The sequence below is a fragment of the Balaenoptera musculus genome, chromosome 15 (assembly GCF_009873245.2).
Source record: "Balaenoptera musculus isolate JJ_BM4_2016_0621 chromosome 15, mBalMus1.pri.v3, whole genome shotgun sequence".
Lineage (NCBI taxonomy): Eukaryota > Metazoa > Chordata > Mammalia > Artiodactyla > Balaenopteridae > Balaenoptera > Balaenoptera musculus.
In genome coordinates this window covers 13,259,781-13,275,102 of record NC_045799.1, presented here as the reverse complement: position 1 = coordinate 13,275,102, position 15,322 = coordinate 13,259,781, and the positions used below count along the sequence as shown (strand labels likewise).

At 40.0% G+C, this 15,322-nt stretch overlaps 1 protein-coding gene across 6 annotated transcripts in view; it reads right to left on the bottom strand.

Annotated features, from left to right (window-relative positions):
- SULF2 (sulfatase 2) overlaps positions 1-15,322 on the bottom strand; it is a 148,638-nt gene that overhangs the window by 86,796 nt on the left and 46,520 nt on the right. The gene's annotated exons all lie outside the window — the stretch shown is intronic.

Here is a 15,322-nt window from a genome sequence, read left to right as displayed (position 1 = left end):
AAAAGCAGATCAAAACCGACTGGTGGAAAGAGGGAGGGGTGAGGATTATCTCATAGAAAAACACCAGCTCTAACGTCTTTGTGGTCCTAAAACCACTTTGGGGAAAAAATAAGTCACACGCGCGCGCGCACACCCGCACACCCCTTTACACGCCAGCAGCAAATCTTTGTCAGGGATGCCCAAATGCCAAGCAGATTCCTTTCCACCCTCCTACATCAGGGGGATGCCCCAGACTCCACCAATGCCCCAGGCATCCTGCCACAGGAGGTGTCATGGCACAGAGGTTCCCCACCCCCTAAGTAAGGATGGCTGCCCAACGTTGACAGCCAAGTAGTCTAGGTCCTCAGCTGACCTCCCCTCCCCCCTCTGTAAGAGGAGAAGAGTGAAAATAACTGGGGTGCTCAGGGCCTGATTTCAAAACAGCTCTGACCGGGAGCCCTGGCACACCTGGGGCCTGTAATGAGGGGCGTGCTCCCCTCCTCCCACGGTGCATTCTAGAACACGATGAGGGAAAGGGAGGAGGCTCACCCCCAGTGCTCACACCTCTACAAAAGTCTGCACCAGATGGCAGGAGCTGGGTGGGGAAACAGCTTCCGAAATGCCAGACTCAGACGGCAACGTGGAATGAGGAAGCAGTACCCTAACGAGAAGAAAATGGGTACTCCTGTCTAATTCATCAGGAAGGGCCAGAAGAGGTGTATTTTTTTTCCCCCTTTGGTGGTGGTTGTTTTGCCCACGGCAAGGTAGTGGAAATCTGTGAATGTCACTGTAGTATGTATTTCTTCTTTATCCTTTCCAACAGCTCTTGATTTCTATTTGGGGACCCAGGTGCTGGGGGAAAATGACTCCGTCTGCTGCTTCAGGAACAGGTGACATGGGCTAAGCTAATTGGCACATACCGTCTGCTCTCCGTGGTGACTGGTTCAGGGGTTGGCATGTGACTCAAGCTGGTCCAGTCAGAAAGACTCTCACCACTTGGGCATTCTGGGAAAAAACCCTGCTGAATGCTAAGGTATCATACAAAGGAAGAGGCATGGGGCCCGTCCCAGTGCCGGTCATCCTCTTGAGACCTCAGGCCTTATAATAAAATCGTGACACTGTCAAACCACAGAATCTGTCCCTGTATAAAGCTCGCCTGTATCTTTTTGGTTTAGGGAGCAAAGAATTCAGTCTCTTGTCAGAACCACTTGGGAACTGGGATTTCTGTCAATTGGATCTGAAGGTTATCTACCAGCCACGAGCATTACCAAGAAATACCCTCTCCTTGCTTAAGCAGAACTACGTATCACCTCCTCAGAACTGAGGGGTGCAGAGCCAGAGAACTGCTGAATGGAAAGAGATGCATGTTTTCAGCTTTGCCAGAAACTGCCAAATTGCTCTTCAAAGTAGAGGTGCTAATGTGCATTCCCACTGCTGGTCTTCCTGTTTTCTCACGTCCTCACCATCATTTGGGGTGACAGGACCTCTGAATACTTGCTGTGGTGATGGGCGAGAGGTGATAGTGCACTGTTGGCTGAATCTGCGTTTCACTAATTACCGGAGAGGTTGAGCACATGCTGCTACCTTTTGATCCGTGGGTATAACTTATTTTCATCACATGACGCTACATGTTGTGACATTCATCTGAACGCTGGTGCGGTGCTGTGTCTATCATTGCTAATGTTTCTTAAGTGCTTACTAGGTATCACTGTTCTAACATATTTAATCCTCAGAAAACCCTACAAGCTAAGTAACATTATTATTCCTAGGTGAAGTAACCAAGGCACGGAAGTTAAATAACTTGTTCAAATTCACTCAGCTAGTAAGTGGTGGAGCCCAGATTTGAACCCAGTCAGAGTTCTTGCTCTCAACTGCTTTGCAAAGACCTGGAAGCATCTCATTTCCACGGATGATATAACTTTAATTTGTGGGTATATAAGGGAGCACAGTCAGGGCAGCTGAAATGTGCTAAAAGATGGCTAAGCACATTTTGTAAAAACTTAGGATACAATTTATCCTTTCAGGGGTATTTATATTTGAGATCTGAGTCCCTGAAGTGAGACGAAGCCAACACACAGAAATACCCATGAACAAATTGATATTTATCCTGCTTAAACTTAGCACCTCTCACTTCATCCTCTGTCAATCTCTACTGCAAACACGGGGAAGCACAGAGCAAGATGATGGCAAAATGAAATGGCAAATCTTATGAAAGATGCAAGGTTTTGTGAAATTAAAGTGATGCGGGAGGACAGCTTAAAGTATGTGCAAATCCACTGACAAACAATAATCTGGTCTATGAGATAACTGAAGAAGAGACCACTGAAAATGATGATGAGGGAATCAGCACTTCACAGGGAAGATTCAGATGTCAAAGGATTAGGAGAGGCCCTTGGGAAAACTGATCAAATCCTCAAATACGTTTGCAAAAATGACCCTTTACGATTTTGCTGTGAAAACTGAAGGTGAAGTAAAGGATATCATATTGTGCTATCATTTAAATTTGTTGAACAAGTTATCCCCCCCACTGCCTTTAACTGACACTTCATCAATTCATTTGATTAAAGAATCAATCCATTCCGCACAGTTATAACCTAACCTTTGTTAAATACTATTAGAATATAACACAGAATAAAGTTATTTTCAAAACTGTGTAGTTTCACTTTTTCAAGATAAAATACCTAATTAAATACATTAAAAGCTCTATTTACATGAACTGTTGGTCCACTTAAGGAACAGTTTTCTGGTTCCAGTCTTCCACAGTTCCAGCTAACCTCCTGTATTCAAAAGGGTATCACATACACAAACAGACTAAGAACCATTATTGAGGTTGTGACTTTAATCTTCCCTCAGTATCCATTTCTTCTTCTCCCACAGTAGCAGAATTTTTAGCTGGGCAAATGGCTACCCAGAATAAAGACTACATTCCCTATGTTCCTCTGCAATCATGTGTGCTCATGTGACTTGTTTCTCATCAGTGGAAAGTAAGGAGAAATAGAAAGCAGTTGAGTTGCAGGTGGACGCCCTGGGCTGTTGCTGCCCCCGGACGCCAGTGGGGGAAGAAGGGTCTCCGAGGCTCAAGTGCACCGAGGCCCCAGCCGCCCTTTGCGACGCTGCCGCGGGCTTCGGGAACAATAGATGTGGTTTGGGTTGGTTTCGCCCAGACCTGGTGGTGCCTCGGTCAGGGTGGCCAACAGGCCCGGCCCTAATCTCCTACGTCTCGAAGTCTGCGTGCCCCTCGCCTGGAGAAGCAGAAGCGTGGACGCCGGAAAGAGCCGCTGCTGGCCGTGGGGAAGAAAGTTCCCTCCTCATCCTTGGCCTCGGCCTGGGCCGCCCAAGTAGGGGTCTTTGAAGAATGTGCAAAATGTGGAAATGCAACACCTCTGAGGGCAACAACGTTTGGCTCCTTGCCTAAGGAGAGAAACAGCCGTGTGGACGAAAGGCTCTTGGTGCTCCAGCCAGGCATCAGGGCCGTGCCTCTGAGGTGGGAGAGCCAACTTCAGGACACTGGTCCACAAGAGACCTCCCAGCTCCACGTAATACCAAACGGCAAAAATCTCTCAGAGATCTCCATCTCAACATCAAGACCCAGCTCCACTCAACGACCAGCAAGCTACAGTGCTGGACACCCTATGCCAAACAACTAGCAAGACAGGAACACAGCCCCATCCATTAGCAGAGAGGCTGCCTAAAATCATAATAAGGCCACAGACACCCCAAAATACACCACCAGACGTGGACGTGCCCACCAGAAAGACAAGATCCAGCCTCATCCACCAGAGCTCAGGCACTAGTTCCCTCCACCAGGAAGCCTACACAACCCACTGAACCAACCTTAGCCACTGGGGACAGATACCAAAAACAACGGGAACTACAAACCTGCAGCCTGTGAAAAGGAGACCCCAAACACAGTAAGATAAGCAAAATGAGACGACAGAAAAACACATAGCAGATGAAGGAGCAGGGTCAAAACACAGTAGACTTAACAAATGAAGAGGAAATAGGTAGTCTACCTGAAAAAGAATTCAGAATAATGATAGTAAGGATGATCCAAAATCTTGGAAATAGAATAGACAAAATGCAAGAAACATTTAACAAGGACGTAGAAGAACTAAAGAGGAACCAAGCAATGATGAAAAACACAATAAATGAAATTAAAAATACTCTAGATGGGATCAATAGCAGAATAACTGAGGCAGAAGAAAGGATAAGTGACCTGGAAGATAAAATGGTGGAAATAACTACTGCAGAGCAGGATAAAGAAAAAAGAATGAAAAGAACTGAGGACAGTCTCAGAGACCTCTGGGACAACATTAAACGCACCAACATTCGAATTATAGGGGTCCCAGAAGAACAAGAGAAAAAGAAAGGGACTGAGAAAATATTTGAAGAGATTATAGTTGAAAACTTCCCTAATATGGGAAAGGAAATAGTTAATCAAGTCCTGGAAGCACAGAGAGTCCCATACAGGATAAACCCAAGGAGAAACACGCCAAGACACATATTAATCAAACTGTCAAAAATTAAATATAAGGAAAACATATTAAAGGCAGCAAGGGAAAAACAACAAATAACACACAAGGGAATCCCCATAAGGTTAACATCTGATCTTTCAGCAGAAACTCTGCAAGCCAGAAGGGAGTGGCAGGATATACTTAAAGTGATGAAGGAGAAAAACCTACAACCAAGATTACTCTACCCAGCAAGGATCTCATTCAGATTCGATGGAGAAATTAAAACTTTTACAGACAAGCAAAAGCTGAGAGAGTTCAGCACCACCAAACCAGCTTTACAACAAATGCTAAAGGAACTTCTCTAGGCAAGAAACACAAGAGAAGGAAAACACCTACAATAACAAACCCAAAACATTTAAGAAAATGGGAATAGGAACATACATATCGATAATTACCTTGAATGTAAATGGATTAAATGCTCCCACCAAAAGACACAGGCTGGCTGAATGGATACAAAAACAAGACCCATATATATGCTGTCTACAAGAGACCCACTTCAGACCTAGAGACACATACAGACTGAAAGTGAGGGGATGGAAGAAGATATTCCATGCAAATGGAAATCAAAAGAAAGCTGGAGTAGCAATTCTCATATCAGACAAAATAGACTTTAAAATAAAGACTATTACAAGAGACAAAGAAGGACACTATATAATGATCAAGGGATCGATCCAAGAGGAAGGTATAACAATTGTAAATATTTATGCACCCAACATAGGAGCACCTCAATACATAAGGCAAATACTAACAGCCATAAAAGGGGAAATCGACAGCAACACAATCATAGTAGGGGACTTTAACACCCCACTTTCACCAATGGACAGATCATCCAAAATGAAAATAAATAAGGAAACACAAGCTTTAAATGATACATTAAACAATATGGACTTAATTGATATTTATAGGACATTCCACCCAAAAACAACAGAATACACATTTTTCTCAAGTGCTCATGGAACATTCTCCAGGATAGATCATATCTTGGGTCACAAATCAAGCCTTGGTAAATTTAAGAAAATTGAAATCGTATCAAGTATCTTTTCCGACCACAACGCTATGAGACTAGATATCAATTACAGGAAAAGATCTGTAAAAAATACAAACACATGGAGGCTACACAATACGTTACTTAATAACGAAGTGATTACTGAAGAAGTCAAAGGGGAAATCAAAAAATACCTAGAAGCAAATGACAATGGAGATACGACGACCCATAACCTATGGGACGCAGCAAAAGCAGTGCTAAGAGGGAAGTTTATAGCAATACAAGCCTACCTCAAGAAACAGGAAACATCTCGAATAAACAACCTAACCTTGCACCTAAAGCAATTAGAGAAAGAAGAACAAAAAAACCCCAAAGCCAGCAGAAGGAAAGAAATTATAAAGATCAGGTCACAAATAAATGAAAAAGAAATGAAGGAAACAATAGCAAAAATCAATGAAACTAAAAGCTGGTTCTTTGAGAAGATAAACAAAATTGATAAACCATTAGCCAGACTCATCAAGAGAAAAAGGGAGAAGACTCAAATCAATAGAATTAGAAATGAAAAAGGAGAAGTAACCACTGACACTGCAGAAATACAAAAGATCATGAGAGATTACTACAAGCAACTCTATGCCAATAAAATGGACAACCTGGAAGAAATGGACAGATTCTTAGAAATGCACAAACTGCCGAGACTGAACCAGGAAGAAATAGAAAATATGAACAGACCAATCACAAGCACTGAAATTGAAACTGTGATCAAAAATCTTCCAACAAACAAAAGCCCAGGACCAGACGGCTTCACAGGTGAATTCTATCAAACATTTAGAGAAGAGCTAACACCTATCCTTCTCAAACTCTTCCAAAATATTGCAGAGGGAGGAACACTCCCAAACTCATTCTATGAGGCCACCATCACCCTGATACCAAAACCAGACAAAGATGTCACAAAGAAAGAAAACTACAGGCCAATATCACTGATGAACATAGATGCAAAAATCCTCAACAAAATACTAGCAAACAGAATCCAACAGCACATTAAAAGGATCATACACCATGATCAAGTGGGGTTTATCCCAGGAATGCAAGGATTCTTCAATATACGCAAATCAATCAATGTGATACACCATATTAACAAATTGAAGGAGAGAAACCATATGATCATCTCAATAGATGCAGAGAAAGCTTTCGACAAAATTCAACCCCATTTATGATAAAAGCCCTGCAGAAAGTAGGCATAGAGGGAACTTTCCTCAACATAATAAAGGCCATATATGACAAACCCACAGCCAACATTGTCCTCAATGGTGAAAAACTGAAACCATTTCCACTAAGATCAGGAACAAGACAACGTTGCCCACTCTCACCACTATTATTCAACATAGTTTTGGAAGTGTTAGCCACAGCAATCAGAGAAGACAAAGAAATAAAAGGAATCCAAATCGGAAAAGAAGAAGTAAAGCTGTCACTGTTTGCAGATGACATGATACTATACATAGAGAATCCTAAAGATGCTACCAGAAAACTCCTAGAGCTAATCAATGAATTTGGTAAAGTAGCAGGATACAAAATTAATGCACAGAAATCTCTTGCATTTCTATACACTAATGACGAAAAATCTGAAAGTGAAATTAAGAAAACACTCCCATTTACCATTGCAACAAAAAGAATAAAATATCTAGGAATAAACCTACCTAAGGAGACAAAAGACCTGTATGCAGAAAATTATAAGACACTGATGAAAGAAATTAAAGATGATACAAATAGATGGAGAGATATACCATGTTCTTGGATTGGAAGAATCAACATTGTGAAAATGACTCTACTACCCAAAGCAATCTACAGATTCAATGCAATCCCTATCAAACTACCACTGGCATTTTTCACAGGACTAGAACAAAAAATTTCACAATTTGTATGGAAACACAAAAGACCCCGAATAGCCAAAGCAATCTTGAGAACGAAAAATGGAGCTGGGGGAATCAGGCTCCCTGACTTCAGACTATATTACAAAGCTTCAGTAATCAAGACAGTTTGGTACTGGCACAAAAACAGAAATATAGATCAATGGAACAGGATAGAAAGCCCAGAGATAAACCCACACACATATGGTCACCTTATCTTTGATAAAGGAGGCAAGCATATACAGTGGAGAAAAGACAGCCTCTTCAATAAGTGGTGCTGGGAAAATTGGACAGCTACATGTAAAAGTATGAAATTAGAACACTCCCTGACACCATGCACAAAAATAAACTCAAAATGGATTAAAGACCTAAGTGTAAGGGCAGACACTATCAAACTCTTAGAGGAAAACATAGGCAGAACACTCTATGACATACATCACAGCAAGATTCTTTTTGACCCAGCTCCCAGAGAAATGGAAATAAGAACACAAATAAACAAATGGGACCTAATGAAACTTAAAAGCTTTTGCACAGCAAAGGAAACCATAAACAAGACCAAAAGACAACCATCAGAATGGGAGAAAATATTTGCAAATGAAGCAACTGACAAAGGATTAATCTCCAAGATTTACAAGCAGCTCATGCAGCTCAATAACAAAAAAAAGAACAACCCAATCCAAAAATGGGCAGAAGACCTAAACAGACATTTCTCCAAAGAAGATATACAGATGGCCTACAGACACATGAAGGAATGCTCAACATCATTAATCATTAGAGAAATGCAAATCAAAACTACAATGAGATATCATCTCACACTGGTCAGAATGGCCATCATCAAAAAATCTAGAAACAATAAATGCTGGAGAGGGTGTGGAGGAAAGGGAACACTCTTGCACTGTTGGTGGGAATGTAAATTGATACAGCCACTATGGAGAACAGTATGGAGGTTCCTTAAAAAACTACAAATAGAACTACCATACGACCCAGCAATCCCAATACTGGGCATATACCCTGAGAAAACCATAGGTCAAAAAGAGTCATGTACCAAAATGTTCATTGCAGCTCTATTTACAATAGCCAGGACATGGAAGCAACCTAAATGTCCATCGACAGATGAATGGATAAAGAAGATGTGGCACATATATACAATGGAATATTACTCAGCCATAAAAAGAAATGAAATGGAGGTATTTGTAATGAGGTGGATGGAGTTAGAGTCTGTCATACAGAGTGAAGTAAGTCAGAAAGAGAAAAACAAATACAGTATGCTAACACATATATACGGAATCTAAGGGGAAAAAAAAAAAAAAAGGCCATGAAGAACCTAGTGGCAAGACGGGAATAAAGACACAGACCTACTAGAGAATGGACTTGAGGATATGGGGAGGGGGTGGGGTGAGATGTGACAGGGTAAGAGAGTGTCATGGACATATATACACTACCAAATGTAAAATAGATAACTAGTGGGAAGCAGCCGCATAGCACAGGGAGATCAGCTCGGTGCTTTGTGACCACCTAGAGGGGTGGGATGGGGAGGGTGGGAGGGAGGGAGATGCAAGAGGGAAGAGAAATGGGAACATATTGTATATGTATAACTGATTCACTTTGTTATAAAACAGAAGCTAACACACCATTGTAAGGCAATTATACTTCAATAAAGATGTTAAAAAAAAAAAAAAAAAGAAAGCAGTTGAGTCTCTGACCAATTTAAGAGCACCTAAACATATAAAGCAAATATTAATAGACCCAAAGGGAGAAATAGCAATAGAATAATAGTAGGGGACTTTAGTACCCCACTTTCATCAATGGATAGATCATCCAGGCAGAAAATCAATAAGGAAACATAGGTCTTAAACTATACGTTGATCAGATAGACTTAGCACAAATGTACAGAACATTCCATCCAAAAGCAACAGAATATACATTCTTTACAAGTGCACATGAAATATTCTCCAGGATAGATCATATGTTAGGCCACAAAACAAGTCTTAATAAATTTAAGAAAACTGAAATCATATCAAGCATCTTTTCCAACTACAATGGTATGAAACTAGAAATCAATTACAAGAAGAAAACTGGAAAATACACAAATACGTGGAGATTAACAACATGCTACTGGACAACCAATTGGTCAAAGAAATCAAAAGAGAAAAAAAAAACTTGAGGCAAATGAAAATGGAAATACAACACACCAAAACATATAGGATGCAGCAAAAGAAGTTCTAAGAGGGAAGTTCCTTGCAACAAATGCCTACATCAAGAAACAAGAAAAATCTCAAATAAATAACCTAACATTACACTTCAAGGAACCAGAAAAAGAACAAAGCCCAAAGTTAGTAGAAGGAAAAAAATAATAGAGATCAGAGCAGAAATAAATGAAATGCAGAGACTAAAAAGACAATGGAAAAGATCAATGAAACTACAAACTGGTTCTTTGAAAAGATAAACAAAATTGATAAACCTTTAGCTAGACTCAACCAGGAAAAAAAGGGAAAGGACTCAAATAAAATCAGAAATAAAAAGGGAGACGTTACAAGTGATACCACAGAAATACAAAGGATCATAAGAGACTACTACGAACAATTACATGCCAATAAGTTTGACAAGCTAGAGAAATGGATAAATTCCTAAAAACATACAACCTACCAACACTGACTGATGAAGAAAGAGAAAATATGAACAGACCAATTACTAGAAAGAAGACTGACTCAATAATCAAAAACTTCCCCAAATATAAATGTCCAGTACTAGACAGTTTTACAGGTGAATTCTATCAAACGTTCAAAGAAGAATTAATATCAATCCTTCTCAAACTCTTCCAAAAAATAGAACAAGGGGGAATACCTCCATACTCATCTTATGAGGTCAGCGTTACCCTGATACCAAAACCAGTCAAGGATACCACAAGTAAAGAAAATTATAGGCCAATATCTCTGATGAACACAGAATGCAAAAATCTTCAACAAAATATTGGCAAACTGAATTCAACAATACAGTAAAAGGATCATATACCATCTTCAGATGGGATTTATTCTAGGAATGCAAGGATGGTTCACCATCCCCCAATCAATCAATGTATACAGCACATTAAAAAAATGAAAGATAAACATCATCTCAACAGATGCAGAAAAAGCATTTGACAAAATTCCACATCCATTTATGAGGAAAACTCTCAAAAAAGTGACTGTAGAGGGAACATACCTCAACATAATAAAGGCCATACATGACAAGCCCATAGCTAACATCATGTTCAAGTGATAAGCTGAAAACTTTTCCTCTAAATCAGGAACAAGAGAAGGGTGCCCACTCTCAACACTTTTATTTGACATAGTATTGGAAGTCCTCGCCAGAGCAATTAGGCAAGAAAAAGAAAGAAAAAGCATCCAAATCATAAAGGAAGACGTAAAACTGTAACTATTTGCAGGTGACATGACATTGTACATAGAAAACCCTAAAGACTCCACCAAAAAACTGTTAGAACTAATAAATTAATTCAGTAAAGCTGCAGGATACAAAATCAATACACAAAAATCTGTTGTGTTTTTATACACTAAAAACAAACTATCAGGAAGATAAATTAAGAAAACAGTCCCATGTACAACTGCATCAAAAAGAATAAAATATCTGGAATAAACTTAACCAAGGTAGTGAAAGACTTGTACACTGAAAACTATAAGACATTAATTAATGAAACAAATAGAAGAAGACACAAATACACTTGATCTTAGCCAAAAGGCCGAGAAGTGATTAGGAAGACACAAATAAATGGAAAGGTATTCCATGTTCATGGACTGGAAGAATTAATACTGTTAAAATGTCCATACTATCTAAAGCAATCTACAGATTCAGTGCAATCCTTATTAAATTTCCAATGGCATTTTTCACAGAAACAGAAAAAAACAATCCTAAAATTTGTATGGAACCACAAAAGACCTCAGAGAGCCAAAGCAATCTTGAGAAAGAAGAACAAAGCTGGAGGCATCATGCTCTCTGATTTCAAACTGTATTACAAAGCAGTAGTAATCAAAACAGTATGGTGTTGGCATAAAAACAGACATAGATCAATGAAACAGAATAGAGAGCCCAGAAATAAACCCACACATATATGGTCAATTAATTTATGACAGAGGAGCTAAGAATGTATGATGGGGAAAGGAATAAATGGAACTGGGAAAACTGGGCAGCCACATGTGAAAGAATTAAACTGAACCACTATCTTACACCATAGACAAAGGTTAACTCAAAACAGATTACAGACTTGAACATAAGACCTGAAATCATCATTTGACATGGATCTTGGCAATGATTTTTTTTTGATTTGATACCAAAAACAAAGGAAATAAAAGCAAAAGGAAATAAATGGGATGACTAAAAAGCTTCTGCACAGTAAAGGAACATTGTGCACAACAAAACGAAAAGAAAACCTACCGAATGAGAGAAAATACTTGCAGCTCATACATCTGATAAGGAATTTATTTCCAAAATATATAAAAAACTGATGCAACTCAATAGAAAAAAACCAAAGGATACAATTAAAAAAATGGGCAACAGATCTGCATAGGCATTTTTCCAAAGAAGATATACAGATGGTCAACAGGTACATCAAAAGATGCTTCACATCATTAATCATCAGGGAGATGCAAATCAAAACCACAATGAGATACCACCTCACACCTGTTAGAATGCCTATTATCAAAAAGGCAAAGAATAACAACGTTGGCAAAGATTTAGAGAAAAGGAAACCTTTGTTCACTGTTGGTGGGAAGGTAAATTGGTACAGCCATTATGGAAAACAGTATGGAGGTTCCTCAAAGATTAAAAATAAAACTACCATATGATCCCGCAATTCCACCTCTTGAGTATCTATCTGAAGAAAATGAAAACACTAACTTGAAAAGATATCGGCACCCCCATGTTAACTGCAGCATTATTTACAATAGCCAAGATACGGAAACAACCTAAGTGTCCTCAATGGATGCAAGAATAAAGAAAATGTGGTATACACACACTGGAATACTATTCAGCCATGAAAAAGAAGGAAATCTTGCCATGTGCAACAACATGGATGGACCTTGACGGTATCATGCTAAATGAAATAAGTCAGCCAGAGGAAGACAATTACCATATGATATCACTTATATATGGAATCTAAAACAAAGTCGAGTTCATAGATACACAGAACAGATTGGTGGTTGCCAGAGGTGGGAGGTAGTGGGTGGGTGAAATGAGTGAAGAGGGTCAAAAGGTACAAACTTCCAGTTATGAAATAAATAAGTCATGGGGCTATAATGTACAGCCTAGTGACTAGAGTTAATAATATTATGCTGTATATTTGAAAGTTGCTAAGAGAGTAGATCTTAAAAATCCTCATCACACACACACAGACCTTTTTAACTATGTATGATGACAGATGTTAACTAGACTTATTGTGGTTATCCTTCTGCAATATATACAAATATTGACTCATCATGTCGTACATCTGAAACTACTATAATGTTATATGCCAGTTATGCCTCAGAAAAAAAGAAAAAAGAAAAGAAAATGGTTGAGTCTCTGATCAATTCATGGGCAGGTCCATCAAAGCAGCACAGACTTTTAGTTGAGAGAGTACTAAATGACTGCTGTCTTGGGTCTCTCACACACAGCCAAAAAACTTAAATCCAATTCAATCAGTTGCCCTAGACACTTATGAGAATGAAGGGTTGAATGTGTCCAAAGACCTGGTAAGAACAGTTGACCATTGTTCCCTGGGGAGCTAAAAAGTTATTATTCTAATATGAGTCTAATTATTCTAATGTGAGTCATACAAATCAAGTTAATCTAAAAGGGATTTTGAATTCATTATAGTTTTCTGTTATTTTTCTCAATCAACCTACAATGACCAGCATAACTGGTCATGTTTTCACTTTAAGCAGTGGCTTAATATAAAACTCAAATTTCCATTGACAGATGAATGGATAAAGAAGATGTGGTGTGTGTATACACACACACACACACACAATGGAATATTACTCAGCCATAAAAAAGAATGAAATAAAACTCAAATCTGAGCTTCCTAACTACCAGGGCAAAAAGGGAAAGTATACAGGGTACACAGCTCTTGTTCTTTAATGACAAGAGCACATAAGTTCATCACAGTAAACAGACATTTTCAGGGTCCTGAGTTCTCAAAGTCAGGTTAGAACAGAGTTCCTTGTAGAGAGGGCCATTCTAAACATAACGAATAAAATTCTCAGAACAGTTTTACAAAAAACATATATGTTTTAGGTATGGCAATTTATACTTGGCATTACACTCCCAGTCTTCATTGAGGGTATAATAGTTAAGCATAGTTGGATGAAAGCAGTTCTTTGGGGAAAGTGCTTTTTGGTGATTTGTTTAAATTCAAGGGCAAAGTTTGCAGAAATCAATTTTGAAGAAATGTTAAATCCTGAGAGATGGCTCCTTCCCTGTGCCAGCTACGTGATTCTGAAACATCAGGCTTTGGCCCCTATCGTGAACCTCTAAGATATTGCAGTATATATGTTTCCTTTCAGTCTGATGGATGTAACAACATCCATATTCCCTTTGAAGTCCTACGGTCTTGGTTTCCATTTTGATTATGCCACAAGCACCTGCTTTTATGACTATGAGCAAGTCTCTTTTCTGGGCTGCAGTTGCCCTAGCTGTCAAATGTGGGGGGTTGATGAGTACACTTTTAGGGTACTTACTGTTCCTTTGGCATCCAAAGCTAAAGGTTTCTACACAGACCTTTCAGCTAGAGGTTCTAAAAGTGGGTCTCACAGCCCTCAGACATGTTTTCTTTGTGAGTCCACATTGTATATTAAAAAAACAAAACAAAACAAACTGGGTTTTGCCAATATTTTTTAAAATCAGCAGATTTTGGCCAAAAATTCAGATTAGAAATATTTGAAGGTTGGCAACCCTGAGCACGAATGGCTATAATTACCTGGACCTGAGTGGCAGATGCCGCTTTCAGTAGGTGCCCTGGTCTGTCCTGCTTCCTCCATCTATATCCAGGTCTCTGCAACCAGATGGGTGGTGGCCTGCGGTAAACTCTGAGCCATGTGGCTTTCTGCAGAGATCCCGGAACCAACAGGGTTATGTGTATAGGACCGAGGCCTTCCTAGTTCTCTCAGCAGGACCCGCTCGCTGGGTGATTCCGGCAGTGGAAACAGTCTGCAAGACGACACACCTCACCAGCTTGCTCCCCACCCCGATGCGCTCACGCCAGCCACACTGTGTACGTGAGGGGCAGCTGTCCAGCTTCCAGGACGGCTTCAGTGCCGTGAACCCAGCTGAGGGAGGTATCTGTCCTTCTCTCGTGTCACTCCTACCCAAACAAGCCCCTTGTCACTTGAACACAACTTCCCAGGGTTACAACATTCAAGCCACAGTATCTAATTTCACAACTGCCTTGGCTCCTTACCCAAGGTGAGGAGTGTTTGTTTATTTTTCTAAATTAAAGCAAATTTAATTGAGTTTGGAGGATTTTGCAATGGTGCTGCAGATAAGTGACTGCAATTGTACCTCTGCCTCAGGCAACCAGCCTGGCAGGTGAGTCTTCAGAACGCACCAAAGTACCTCCTGCAGGATAAAGAGACAGGACACCTCGCTCGCTCTCCACCCAGGATGCAACCAACACTGCGGGCACCAACTGCAGGAGGGATGCAGCACCTTGGGCAGTGTAGACGATCAAGTGTAGACAAACAGTCCCTTGCCATCTGTAGAGTGGCCACAGTCCCCACATAACACTCCTCTCCATCCCCCACCCCAATGTTCTTCTGGAAGCTTACTCCATGCTGATGGCCTCAAGTTAACGAAGTAGTCCCCCAACGGCTTAAATAGCACAATTCACAGAGAACTCACACTCCTGCCCGAGTACTTCATGGCCTCTCTGTAGTATATTTCATATTTTAAATGGACTCACTTTTTTTTTT